Here is a 14,959-nt window from a genome sequence, read left to right on the forward strand (position 1 = left end):
CTGGACGAGTTCGCACTTTTGCTTTTCGTTCCGCTTTTTTGTTGGTAACTTTAGTCCATCCATCGTTTTCGCTGGTCTTGGGCTTCGCAACGCTGGTCAAGTTTCCTAGATTCGCTGTACGGTTTCCTCCTTCTGACCTGTTGGTGTTGGTTTTCAGGATGTCCTGTCCGCCTTTTTTTCTCTTAGGCGCCTGCTGATTATTTACAGGATCCCCCTCTTTTTCACGTACTCGCTTATTTCGCTGGAATTCGATGGTAGTACGGTTAGGCGTCACTTGGGTCGCTTGTGATACTGTTGGCACAGCGGGGTTCGGCGTGTCCTTATTATTCTTTTCCTCCATCTGTGATCTATTATAGAGCACTCTAATAGCCCTCACCATATTCTTTATGGTTTGGTGCACGTGGTGCTGGTCCTTGATAAACTCGGACCGCTTAACTATTTTTGCCCCAAGCTGGGTGAAGGGTAATTCCTCCAGATCGGGACTCTGTTCCCTATAAGTCCCGGCAGGGTTACCCCTTCTACACGGTCCTTCACTTTTGGCGTTTATTGACCTTGCCTGTACTTTGTCCTTCATCGTCTTTGGCATTGGTGGAGATCTCAAAGTTGATGAACTTCTTTTGAATGGGTCTCTTCCTTGTTCCTGGAGCACCTCCTGCTGTCGAGCATCTTGAACATGTGCGCTGGGTGTTGTCACGGTTTTTGTTGTCCAAAAAGCTGCTTTTAGTTCATCTTTATTTGGTCTTGTTATTGGTGTTCTCGTAAAGTCGTACTTCGCTTGAATACCTCCTTCTCCAGATCCAAATCACTTGTAGCATTATATGCCAAGGTGGCCAAGTTGTCCACCACCGAGGCACTGCTGTCGAGGGATATCGACGACCGGGAGCCCCCTTGCTCACTCCCAAAAGCCGCCGGTACTGGGGTTCCGAGCCCCTGCACCGTAAGTTTCCTCCTTCTCTCGTCTTCCATGGTGGTTTTATGTTCTGGGTATCCTTCCCATAGCCATTTTGGTCCGCGCACCAGAGATGAGCAAACACTAGCCCATGCACAGTCAGAAAAGAAAAGTGCATGAACACATATTTACACATCAATAGGTATGCCCCAATCCGCCAGCTGGGGTCGCGCCTGATGGGAGATCTGGCCACTCCTCACAGGTACAACGCTCAACCATCTGGGCGGCACGCTCAAGGTCACTCTCCTCTGGGTTCCCGGGCATAGGAACATAGAGGGGAATCAGCGGGCTGACGGATTGGCCAGGGAAGGCCCCGCTGGCGGCTGTCGGGGGTGAAGTCTACTCGCACTACCTAGCAGCCGCGGGCCTGAGATGGCGAAGGCTTACAAGCTGTGCCAAGTCAAGGAGAATTTGGCCCGCTTATAGCATAGCCCGATCACGAGAGCTCCTGTGCCAGATGCGTGCAAATGCATTCAAGATTACGGCGGCCTGCATGAGGCACTGACCCATAGGGGACCATGCCGCTAGGCTCGGCATACTCTACAACTCGCATTGCCGAAGCTGCGGAGAAGGAAGGGAAACCCTCATGCACTTTCTCTGCGATTGCCCAGCTCTGGCTAGAGTCAGGCTGTGAACACTGGGTAAACCATTCTTTGGGGACCTCAGAGAGATTTCTAGTTGCAGGGTGGGAGAGCTGCTTTCCTTCGTAAATGCTACGGGCTGGCTCTGAAGATTCGACCCGGCTGGACTCTGCCTCCCTGCTCCCATAACAACAGTCACGGTCTTAGGAATTTGTGGCATCAAAACGGCGCACCAAAGCGCTAATTGGGCTCCTCGGAGCGGCCACTGATACCTACCTACCTTTATGGTTTATTCCATATTGTGTATATTAAGCTAAAATGAGTGGGGATTAATCGTCCGTTCCTGAAAATACTGGTTTCAAATGTACAACGGAACAGCTTCAGGGAATTCTGTGAAGGGATCAAACAAATCACAGAAGCAACCAGGCTTTACAAAGCTATAGCCAAAGACGGGCCAATATTTTCTATTTGGCTGAAGAAGACGATGGGACATTTACCGAGAATTAGGAGGGCAGAGTATACCTCAAAGGTCAAAGGGTAGTATAGGTCCCAAGGCGAAACGTGGATTGGTACTCACGATGGAGCATAAAACCTGGGAAACGCCTGCTGAACCAACAGTTCTACTACCAAACCCTATCTCCACCTCCACGTGCTGATCGCTGGGAGTTCTTTCTTTATGAAAAACTGCAGACGGAGAAGGATGAAGGCGAGTCTCCCGCGCCTAAAAACGGGACCAAATGTACCAACTGGTCCCCCAGGTTGGGGTTGGGTAGGGCTGACAACCCTACACGGAAAACCGATGTTACGAAGCCACGAAAGGAGCCTCGGACAGGATGGATCTTACAACGACGAACCCGGCAACGACAACGTTTCTTATGGAACGTGCGCTCCCTGTACAGAGATGAAGCTGATGAGCAGCTAGCCGATACCCTGTCCCAATATAGGGCTGATGTAACAGCGTTACAGGAGATGCGACCGGTTTCCTGGAGAAGAGCAGCTACACCATTATTATAGTGGTCACCTAGTAAACCATGTGCTCGGAATAGGTTTCTTAGTCAGCCAAAAAATGAAACCTACTGTCATCGGCTTTGAAAACATAAGCGAACGGCTGTGCACTCTGCGCTTGCAAGGCAAGTTTAGAAAAATAAGCCGTTCACGCCCCTACAGAGGAGACTGCAGAGTCGGAGAAGGATACCTTCTACGAGGCAGTAGAACGAACCCTCGAAGCCTGTCCCAGATATGTTATCAAAATCATACTTGGGGATTTTAACAGCCAAGTAGGGAAGGCGATACGTTGGCTCCCATAACTTACACGAAAAAACAAATGATAACGGACTGCGGATTATTCAATTAGCAGGGTCACACGAAATGGTTGTTGGAAGTACCTGGTTTGCGCGGAAAGCGGTCCACAAACATACGTGGGCCTCTCCAGACGGGACCACTTTCAACCAAATTGACCACGTGTTGATCGAACGCCGCCACCTCTCAGCCTTGATGAATGTCATAACATATAGGGGGGCCAATATAGACTCGGATCACTATCTCATTGGCATGGTGCTCCGAGCTCGAATAACAATACCACCTAGAATCCCCTCTGACAATCAGGTGATAGTTAACACTGAAGCCATCCACAACACAGCCCTCCGCGACACCTATAAGAGGGAAATGGATGCCGCAATAACCGCAGTCAACAGAGGCCCTGGAGATGAAGCATCAACAAATGATCTTCACAACCACCTGAAGAACGTTATCATTGATACGGCCACAAACATACTTGGCCCCAGCCGCAAGAAGAGTCGGAACGGCTGGTTTGACGATGAATGTAAGCTAGCAACGGAACGGAAGAATGTCGCATACCGAGTAATGTTGCATTCTCAAAGAACGCGGTCACGCGCGGAGCCTTATCACGAACTCCGTCGAGCGGAGAAGCGATTTCACAGACGGAAAAAGGAAGCCTGGGAGAACCAACAAATCTGTGAACTAGAAAAGTACAGGGAGCAACCGAACCAGGCGCGCAACTTTTACCAATAAGTCAGCAGGATGAAGCCTTATACACCTCGATGCTCATCCTGCCGAGACAAAGAGGGAAATCTGATTTCCGACAGAATGGGCATAATAGAGCGATGGGTTGAGTACTTTGATGAGCTACTGAACAACCAGAACATCGGCGAGTTGGAGGCCCCGCCAACTGAAGACGACGGATAAAAACTGCCACCACTAAGTTTAGGAGAAACAGCCCGTGCAATTCATCGGCTAAGTCGCCAGGAGCCGATGGAATTACAGCCGAATTGGTTAAATATGGAGACGACCAATTACACCAAGTGGTTCATCAACTTGTGCTCAAGGTATGGGGCAGCGAATCAATGCCTGACGATTGGCAACGAGGCATTATCTGTCTCATACATAAAAAGGGAGATATCACACAGTGCAGCAATTATAGAGGTATAACGTTGCTGAGTACCATCTATAAGATATTCTCCGCTATCTTGCTACGTCGGATAGCCCCATACACCCACAACATCATTGGCCCATACCAAAGAGACTTCACTCCAGGCAAATCAGCAACAGATCAGATTTTCTCTCTGCAGCAAGCGATGGAAAAACTGTTCGAATATGGACAGCAGTTGCATCATCTGTTCATCGACTTTAAAGCCGCCTATGATAGCATAGCCAGGGTAAAACTGTACACGACCATGAGAGAATTCGATATTCCGACAAAATTCATAAGACTGACTAGGCTGACCCTGACCAATGTGCGAGGCCAGATAAAAGCAGCAGGATCACTCTCAAGACCATTCGACATCAACAACGGTCTACGACAAGGGGATGCGTTATCATGCGTCCTCTTTAACCTGGCCCACGAGAAAGTGATCCGTGATGCTGAGGTAAATGGAAGAGGTACGATCCACTTTAAGTCCACCCAACTATTGGCCTATGCTGACGATATCGATATCATGGGAAGAACCACCCGAGACGTACAAACTGCCTTCATCCAGATCGAGCAGGCGCTGATTGGCGCGAGATCTTGGGCTGCACATCAATGAAGGCAAGACAAAATATATGGTGGCAATGTCAGCATCGAAAACTAACAACCAACAACATCAAATCGCACTGATCAAACAGGAAGAATAAGGATAGTAGAATACAACTTGGAGACCGTTGATAATTTCTCCTATCTAGGGTCGAAAATCACAACCGATAACAGTTACGATGAGGAAATCCGCGCACGGTTGTTGTCAGCTAACAAAGCCTATTTCAGCTTACAAAAACTGTTCCACTCGAAACGTCTCACCATAGGGTCAAAGCTGTTACTGTACAAGCCAATGATCTTGCCAGTCCTCATGTATTCCTCGGAGACTTGGGCCCTTAGCAAGAAGAATTGCGAACTCTTGGCCGCGTTCGAGAGAAAAATCCTCCGAAGAATTTTTGGTCCCCTACATGAGGATGAACGATTCCGTAGCCTATATAACGACGAAATCTATGAGCGATACCATGACCGTCCGATTGTGGGTAAAATCCGGCTCAATGGGATACGGTGGACGGGTCACTTAATCCGTATGGATGAGGATGATCCAGCCCAGAAAGTCTATAAGGGCAATATCTGTGGTAGAAAAAGAAGACGAGGCAGACCCTGCCTAAGATGGAGCAATGGCGTGGGTCAGGACGCCAGACAGCCTTTAGGGATATCGAATTGGTGGACCTCGGCGCAAAACCGGGATGTCTGGAGTTCCTTATTAAGGCAGGCCTAGACCGGATACCAGTTGTTGCGCCGTTGATGATGATGATGATGAATTATTTTCAATGAAGGATTCAATGACATTCTCAAAATCCTAGTGACAATGGGATGTCAAGTTGGTCACATATGTCAGGTTTATGCCGACCGCTGTAATGAAGCGCGAATTTGGCAATCCGAACGACGATCGACTCACCTCGCTAAAAGAGCCACAATTGACACCCGAGAGCAACAATCGGCCTTACAAGACTTTTTTGAAGAAATGGATCAGGTATAGCAGATTGAGGTGAGCTAAAATTTTACTGTTGATAATCACATTTAAATTTTCAAATGCGGTTTTCTCGAAACTGCATCTTGAAAATCGGCTGCCACCATAGCTCAAAATCTATCCAACCAAATTCTTTGAAATTTTCATGGCTTCTTTAGTACATATTTCTACGGTCCGCAAACTAGGATAATTGCAATTGGACTGGTCGTTTTTTTTTTATTCATAAAAAAAGCCGTAAAAAAACACCAAAATTCAAAAAATTAAGTTTAAAAGCCCACCAAAAATTTACCTTTTAATATTTTCTAATTATCCTAGTTTGCGGACCGTGGAATATTGTCCACATTAAAATGCCGTTTAGTTTTTTTCCTCAAATGAACACAGCGCCCTCCAGCGTGGCAGCAGAAAAACACCTTTTTTTGGGAGATGGGTGCATAAATTGACACGTATTCCGAAAATTAGCTAAGAAATCAAGCTGAAAAATTTATCACATATACTAGAGATATCAATAAACATATGGTTCAAAATAATTTTTCAAAAAAAGGCAAAAAAAACGACCTTCACACGGGATGACCCCCTTAAATAAGATTCAAACATATCACATCAGCAATATGCTGCCAATTTGCAACAAAGGAAAAATTACAAATTTGACAGAAGACACCAACGCTCGCACAGAAGTGAAGTTAGAAACCACTGCAAAACAGACGTTTATTGTTTACAGTTTTTACAGGCGCACATGAATCCCCTCCACAAGCAAAAAATGAAAACAAACCCAGCTGATCATGACGAAAAGCGAAATCGTCTACATAGTTGACCTCTTCTACCCCTCAGCCTAATATCATCAACTCACACACGCACGCTCCACCTCCGTCCAATAGATTTCCCATGGCACACGAACTGTACCGTTCTCAACTTCGTCCCAATGCATTTACACGAAAAACCTGTTCTCCTTCGCGTCGTGTATATATTTATCAATTATGTCACATCCCCCGTTTCCATATGATTCCACTCGTCGTCGGCCAGCTGATGCGCTGGTGCGTTCCGTTTCCACCATATGACGTCTAATAGGGAATTACAACCCCCACCCTTGGGAGCTTTCGATTGGATGCGTGTGTGCGTATGATGTCACAAAGTGTGTCTATACAATGGCAACATTACAAGTCGCGCTAGTGTGAAATGTCGATAAAGGAAAATTAAGTGGAAGTGGAAATAGAGCATGCGATGCAGGCAGAATGCATTTTTCTATGCAAATAGCCGAATCGTTGCTAGAGCGAGAAAGCCTATTCCTGGCGGAAATTGTTTTTCCATAGAATTGCAATTCTGATTTAGGGCAAAGCAAAATCATTTGACCCATTTTCGCGACATTTTGCTTATTACAGCAACTAATACGCGTCCCATTCGTCAAAGATATTTGATATTCGATCACGATCGTGGGCATGATTTGCGTTGGCAAAAACTCAAAGAGAGAAAATGAAGTGTTGGCTGAAAAGTGACTAATGTTGCCAGCTCACTGAGATCATGAGCATAACCAAAGCAACTGATGAAATTGGTTTGCCATTTTATTCAAAGTGGTTCTTACCACTAATAGTGAAGGCAATTTATTGATATCCATTTAATTTTAATACGAGGAACACTCTGCGTAAAGAATGAGGATGCACTTGACACGTTAACAAACTTTGAAGAATAATAACATGACACCTCGTCTGCAAAGGTTCCTTGGCGAGAACGCTGGAAAAAGAAGCCGCAAGGAGATAGGTGAAATACCTAGACCCCAACAGATCCTCAAACGGATAAAACGCCCTTCCCCAAAGAAACCGGAGCAGGCATTGAAAACAGCCAAAGATGTCAAACAAAAAGGCGGTAGCTGTGATACCTGCAAATGAGGCAGAGCGGGAAGTACGAGACACGGAAGACTGGAGCAAGGTTGTCTCCAAAAAGAGGAACGAGAGGAGGATACGGCCAGAAATGATCGTCATTTACAAAAAGAGGGAAGCAACTTATGTCGACATCCTTAAGGAAGTTAAATCGGACCTAGAGCTTAGGGATCGAGGAAACAGCGTCAACCGAATTAGGCGGACACAGAAGGGAGACCTCATGCTGGAGCTAAAGAAGCCTAATGACAAAATAGCGGACAAATTCTTTAGTCAGATGGAAAAATCCCTTGCCCAGCAGGCTGAATAAAGCACCAGACGGCAGGAGGTAACTGTCTAGTGCAAGGACATCGATGTGGTTATCACGAAGGAGGATGTCCGCGCAGCACTGAAAAAGGTTTCGAGCTTCCGGGACTACAGAAGTCGCATAGACTCTGGCAACGACGGTGAGACAAGTCGTCGAAGGTTCGGTGGACGTACAAGCTTATTCCTGATATTATGGAATGGCTTGATCGATGACAAGAGGAGGTGAACTATCACCTCACGCAGTTTCTCACTGGACACGGTGGTTTAAACCGAACGTATCTACATCGTATCGGTGTGGATGATTCCCCGAACGGTTACAGATGTCGTGGGATCCTAGGAGCCCCCGAGCATGTGCTGTTTAAGTGCCCGAGATTCCACGAGGAGAGAAAAAGCCTGAACGACGCTGTGGCAGTCGGCGTGAGCCCCCAAAACTAAATCCGAAAAGTGCTCAGGTCGAAGGCAAACTGGACTTCGGTCAGGACAATTGTGCGGATACAACTCCAACTCCTGAGAGAAACACGCGCAAGAAGAGCGCAAAGAAATGGAGAGGATGTACCCTAAAACAGAATGCGATCAGCTGAGGGCCGAGTTTCATTAGCCGGTCACCGAATCACTCAACCTTCTTGATTGTATCACGAGAACTCTCAGAGCAGGCAATGCCAGCACCGTATTGAGTGTTTGGATTACCAAAATAGAAAAATTTTCAGCCATTTTTACCCCCTTCACATTATATGCCGCAACTTTAGCACCAGACAATCAGGTTTTCTGTAAAGCGCAAATATCAATGCACCTTTTTCAAATGGCTCTTGCGAGTTGCTCGGTCTTTCCAGTTAGGGTGCCAATATCTAGCGTGCAGAGACGTGTCTGTTTGCTCGGATTAATTTATTTGCGACCTGATGGGGACCGGGGCACGTCCTGCCGCATCGATTAACATTTTCTTTTTAACGACATTAAATGCATTTTTTTTGGTTGGCCTGCCGCGGGATAAAGATGGGAGACTAAAACTTTGAGATCGTTGAAAATTTCTCCTATTCAGGGTTGAAAATCCTCTCAACAGAGCCTATTTCTCCACTTGCCTGAGGAAGAAAGAAGGTGGTGTTCAAGCCTAGAATCACCTTACTGAAAACACCGGTAACACGGCCAAACAAAGATGAGTTGAAGGCAGATCGTTGGACGATAAAAACGATGATAACGCCCACCGCGTATGTTCAAGGGGCGCGACAGCAGGAGGTTCTTTAGGGCAAAGAAAGAACCCATTGAAAAGAAGTTCGTCAACTCTGGGATTTCCCCCAATGTCAAAGACAGTAAAGGATAAGATGCAGGCAAAAAGTGAAGGAACGCATAAAAGAAGTAACCTGTTCGGAACTCATAGAGAGCAGAGTCTCGATCCGGAGAAATTATCCTTCACCCAGCTTGGGACAAAAATATTTGAGCTACCCGAGTTTATCAAGGACAAGCATAGCGTGCACCAAATCATTAAGAATATGGTGGGTGAGGGCTATTAGAGTAATTTATAATAGATCGCAGATGGAGGAAGGCCATATTGCCAGAGAGTGCAATAGGGAAATGCCTATTGCGTGAAGTAAAAGAGGAACAGGATAGCCGGCATATTGCCGAAAGTGGAAAATGTACGGAATTCAGGAAGGTATTGACTGCAATGAAAAAATGAGTTTTATGCAAATAAACCTCAATCATTGCAGGGTCGCACAGGACTTACTTGAGCAGACCACTTATGAATGTCAGATGGAAATTGCCATCATAAATGAACCCTACAGAAACTGTGACGGTGATGTATGGGTCACAGATTCGAGTGGTGGAGCGACGATATGGGCTTGCGGTCATCAGGTCATACAATGTACTATAAGTCAGGCAGCCAATGACCTCGCGAAAATAAGTGGTGTATAAATGCAGTTGCTTTGCCCCACCGAGTTTAACACTGTCTGGATTCGAGGAAATGCTTGATAATCCTGTTCTCGACGCAAGGGGACGAAGCCCAAAGGTGATTGCTGATGATTTTAACGCTTGGGCCCATGAGTTGGGTAGCAGAGAATCAAATGCAGTTTATTAGAAGCTTTTGCGCGGGTAGACACAGTTTTGGCTAACGAAGGTGTTGTAAAAAAACTTCAGAAAAGGGGTTCTGGCTCGGTTACAGACCTGACCTTTGTCAGGCGTGCACGTTTGGTGGCAGTAGTTGCTACTTCTGTCTAAGCCTGGTAAACCGCTAGGGAAACCATCCATATACAGACTCATATATCTTCTGGACACTGTGGGGAAAAGGTTAGAGCGATTAATCTATGATAGATTAATCCTGGTTGTTGACAACCAAGGAGGCTTTTCAGATCGGCAGTATGGACTCCGGAAGGCCAGATCAACCATTTATGTCATCAAATTGGTTGCTGACTTGGCCGAAGATACAATCCACGGAAAGGATGGTACCAGCAAATATTGCGTGGTAGTAACCTTGGACGTAAAAAATGCATTCAATTCGGCCAATTGGATCTAATACGCAAATCCCTATTCCCGCCTATCCTGTTGCTATTGTCCATAGCTATTTAACTGACAATCTTCACCGACGGGTCAGTCACGGAGGATCGGGTGCAGGTGTGTTCTCGGAGAATCCGATTATAGAACTGGCCCGACCCCTCGGAAAAATGACGACCATATTCCAGTCGGAGATATATGCCGTTTCATTGGCAGCAGAAGAATGTATGCGACAAAAATGGAGGGGTCGCACCATTCGAATCTGTTCCGACAGTCGGACAACATTATCAGGACTAAACAGCAACGACATATCAAGCCAGTTGGTGTGGAGTTGTCATCAGATGCTGCTGAAACTTGGCCGACTGAACGAAACATTCTTGATATGGGTACCAGGGCACTCAAACATCCCTGGTAACGAGGAGGCTGACAGACTGGCTCGCCGAGGGTCTGGATCCACAATGGTGAAGCCAGAACCAGCTTTTGCCATCCGGCCATCCACTGTCAAATCTACTTTGAAAGGTGAAATTGCAAGGATTCACCCAGTCGAGTGGAGAAATTTGAACCCTTGCCGGTAAGCAAAAATCCTTGTGAAAGAACCTGGGTTCACCAGACCGACATTTTTGTTGTCTCTTAAGAAGTGGAACATAAAAATCCTAGCAGGGCTTTTAACGGGACACTGCTTCTTAAACTATTATATGGAAAAGATATGGACAACAGTTGCACCATCTGTTCATCGACTTTATAGCCGCCTATGATAGCATAGCCAGGTTAAAATTGTACACGGCCATGAGAGAATTCGGTATCCCGACGAAATTAATAAGACTGACTAGGCTGACCCTGACCAATGTGCGAGGCCAGATAAAAGCAGCAGGATCACTCTCAAGACCATTCGACATCAACAACGGTCTACGACAAGGGGATGCCCTACCCTGCGTCCTCTTTAACTTGGCCCTCGAGAAAGTGATCCGTAATGCTGAGGTAAATGCAAGAGGTACGATCCTTTTTAAGCCCACCCAACTACTAGCCTATGCCGACGATATCGACATCATGGGAGAAACCACCCGAGACGTACAAACTGCTTTCATCCAGATCGAGCAGACGGCGCGAGATCTTGGGCTGCACATCAATGAAGGCAAGGCGAAGTATATGGTTGCAACGTCAGCGCCAAAATCAAAAGAATGAACAACATCGAATCGCACTGGTCAAACTAAAACAATGAAGACAGGAGAATACAACTTCAACTTTGAGACGGTTGATATTTTCTCCTATCTAGGATCGAAAATCACAACCAATAACAGCTACGATGATGAAATCCGTGCACAGTTGTTGTCAGCCAACAGAGCCTATTTCAGCTTACAAAAACTGTCAAAGCTCTTACTGTACAAGACCATGATCTTGCCAGTCCTCATGTATTCCTCGGAAACTTGGGTTCTTAGCAAGAAAAATTGCGAACTCTTGGCCGCGTTCGAGAGAAGAATCCTCCGAAGAATTTTTGGCCTTACATGAGGATGGATGATTCCGTAGCCTACATAATGACGAAATCTATAAGCGATACCATGACTGTCAGGTTGTGGATAAATCCGTATGGATGAGGATGATCCAGCCCGGAAAGTCTAGAAAAAGAAGAAGAGGGTAGACCCAAGATGCAACGATGACGCCAGGCAGCTTTTAGGGATATCGAATTGGTGGATCTCGGCACGAAACCGGAATGTCTGGAGTTCCTTATTAAGGCAGACGTAGACCGGATACCGGAAAGGAGAAAGGCGCAATTAGGTACGCTGTCTAGAGAAGAAAGGTGACGAAGCTACAGTGAGCTGACTCCGCCCCGTGATGTAATACCTTGCGGTGGTTCCACGGGGCCGGGGGTGGTTTTAGTAAGTAAAAATCCCACACGCAAGGTCTTTTGAAAATTTATATCTCCTGAAAAAAACAGACAGACAGACGGACGGACAGACTTTGAACCGATTTCAATAAGGTTTTGTTTTACACCTGATAAGGATAATCTTTGAAAAATTTATTTTGTTCAGTAAAAGCAAACGGAAAATTGAGACTTTCAATCAGATCGCAATAGGTACGTATTACAAGGCATCAATGAATTTATTAATTCAGGCTGTTTCTGCCACCCTCAAGCTTTGAGAGTCTGGGTTAGTTAGTTTAGTTAAATGGGGGGAGCCGCAGCTCCGAGCACTCAGGCCATTATTAGGCCCATTGTACTATCCCCGTAAGTTGCCTATTCAATGGCTTCCCGCCTACGGTGTTCACAGGCTTTAGCGAATCTGAGAACATTCTCAAGAGGCAGAGAGTGTGCAGATTCTTCATTGAAGAAAACCTTGCCAAGGTGTCTTCGTCTGAGATCTGAGGATGCCGGGCAGCTGCATAAAAAGTGCAGGGCTGTCTCCTCCTCCTCCTCACATTGGCTGCACACAGCCGAAACCAGTACCTCAATCTTTTCCATATGGTAGTTTCAAGGGGCAGTGTCCCGTCAAAAGCCCTACTAGGGTTTTCATGTCCCACTTCTTAAGGGACAACAAAAATGCCGCTCTAATGGCCCTAGGCTCCTTCACAAGGATTTTCGCTTGCTGGCAAGAGTCCAAATTTCTCCACTCGGTTGCGTGAATCCTTGCAATTTCATCCTTCAGAGTAGACTTGACAGTAGATGGTCGGATTCCCAGAGCTGGTTCTGGCCCCACCATTGTGGATCCAGATCCTCGGCGAGCCAGTCTATCAGCCCCCTCATTACCGGCAATGTTAGAGTGCCCCGACACCCACATCAGGAATGTTTCGTTCAGTCGGCCAAGTTTCAGCAGCACCTGATGACAACTCCACACCAACTGGCTTGATATGTTGTTGTCATTTAGTGCTGATAATGCCGCCCGACTGTCGGAACAGATTCGAATGGTGCGACCCCTCCATTTTTGTCGCATACATTCTTCTGCTGCCAATAAAATGGCATATATCTCCGCCTGGAATATGGTCGTCATTTTTCCGAGGGGTCGGACCAGTTCTATAATCGGATTCTTCGAGAACACGCCTGCACCCGATCCATCCTCCGTGACTGACCCGTCGGTGAAGATTATTAGGTCTGTAATCTGAAAAGACTCATGGCCACTTGTCGACCATTCTTCTCTTTCGGTGAATACGACAGTGTATGTCTTTTCAAAGACGAATCTGGAAACCATATGATCGGTCGACATCAGGGCTACCGGATGTTTTTCAAGGAATTTCCATATAGACGCATGCCCGTTGGATTGGCCGCCTTTTCACGCCCCAATGGTATCGAGCCTATATGCGTCGTTGGCTGCTTTCCGTTTCACCTCCAAGTGGATGGGGGGTAAATTTAGGATGGCTTCAAGTGCTGCAGTCGGCGTAGTACTCATTGCTCCAGTAATACTTAGGCAACCAAGTCTCTGAATCTGCGTTAGCAGCTTCCTGCTGTTAGCAAAGTTCAGTCTTGGCCACCAGACGATGCATAATAATAATAATAATCGTTGGCGCAACAATCCATATTGGATCAGGGCCTTGAAGTGTGTTAGAGCACTTCATTCAAGACCGTAACGGTACACTATAGTGAACTGTAGGAGGCAATGTGGTCAGCATTGCGCTCGTCCGAGATTATTACCCTGATTTTACTCAGGTACTCATTCACAGCTGAGTCGACTGGTATCCGACGTTAAGTCACGATACAAATCCCACTGCCACCAGCGAGATTTGAACCGCGGCCTTCCGTATGACAACCCAGTGCTCTAACCACTGAGCTATTCGGACACACGATGCATGCATACATCAAAATGGGTTTTATTATGGATGTATACATCCAATATATCCGTTTAGGTGAAAGTCCCCAGGTCTTACCTATCGCATTCCTACAGCACCAGAGCAATCTGCAGGATTTCTGGTATTGTTCCTGGATATGATGCTTCCACGTTAACTTGGAGTCGAAATGTACTCCTAAGTACTTGACTGTTTGTGCCAGCTGGATTTCCGCCCTTGCTAAGTTGGGTAGCGTATAGCTGCCCCACCTGACGATCCTAGTGAACATAACTAGTCCAGTCTTCCTAGCGTTCACCGTGAGTCCATTGCGGAGGCACCAGCTGTAGATTACATGCAGAGTTGCATTCAAGCAGTCACATACTGTGTCCGCAAACTTGCCGGTAATTATTACGGCTAGGTCGTCCGCAAATGCTTGCGCGAAGACTTTTTTGTCCTGCAGGAGCCACAGCAGGGTATCCATCACCAAGAGCCATAACAGTGGAGAGAGAACCCCTCCCTGTGGGCAGCCCCTGAGACATCCTGCTTCAATAGACTTGTGGCCGACCGATATGTGGATTTTTCTCCACTCTAGCATGTGAAGGATCCAACTGATTAGCAGCGGTTCGATTTCATGCTGTCTTGCCGCATCACAAATTGCCGCAAATGAGGCATAATTGAAGGCACCTTCGATGTCCATGAATGCCCCTAAGGCGTATTCTTTTTCGGACATCGCCTTTTCAATTTCAAGTTCATGGAGTGTTGTCTCCGTGGATTTGCCTTTCTGGTAGGCGTGTTGCCTATGGTGAAGTGGCCATTTAGGAATGTGTGTATCCCTTATGAACCGATCTACTAATCTTTCTAGTCCTTTTAGCAGAAAGGACGTTAGGCTGATCAGTCGAAAGCTTTTTGCGTCTGTGTAGGTGGGTTTTCCTAGTTTGGGAATGAACAACACCTTCACATCCCGCCATATAATTGGAATATAAGCGTGTGCTAGGCATGCCCGATATATATTCCGAATGTGTA

This window comes from Hermetia illucens, chromosome 1 (genome assembly GCF_905115235.1).
Source record: "Hermetia illucens chromosome 1, iHerIll2.2.curated.20191125, whole genome shotgun sequence".
Taxonomy (NCBI): Eukaryota; Metazoa; Arthropoda; class Insecta; order Diptera; family Stratiomyidae; genus Hermetia; species Hermetia illucens.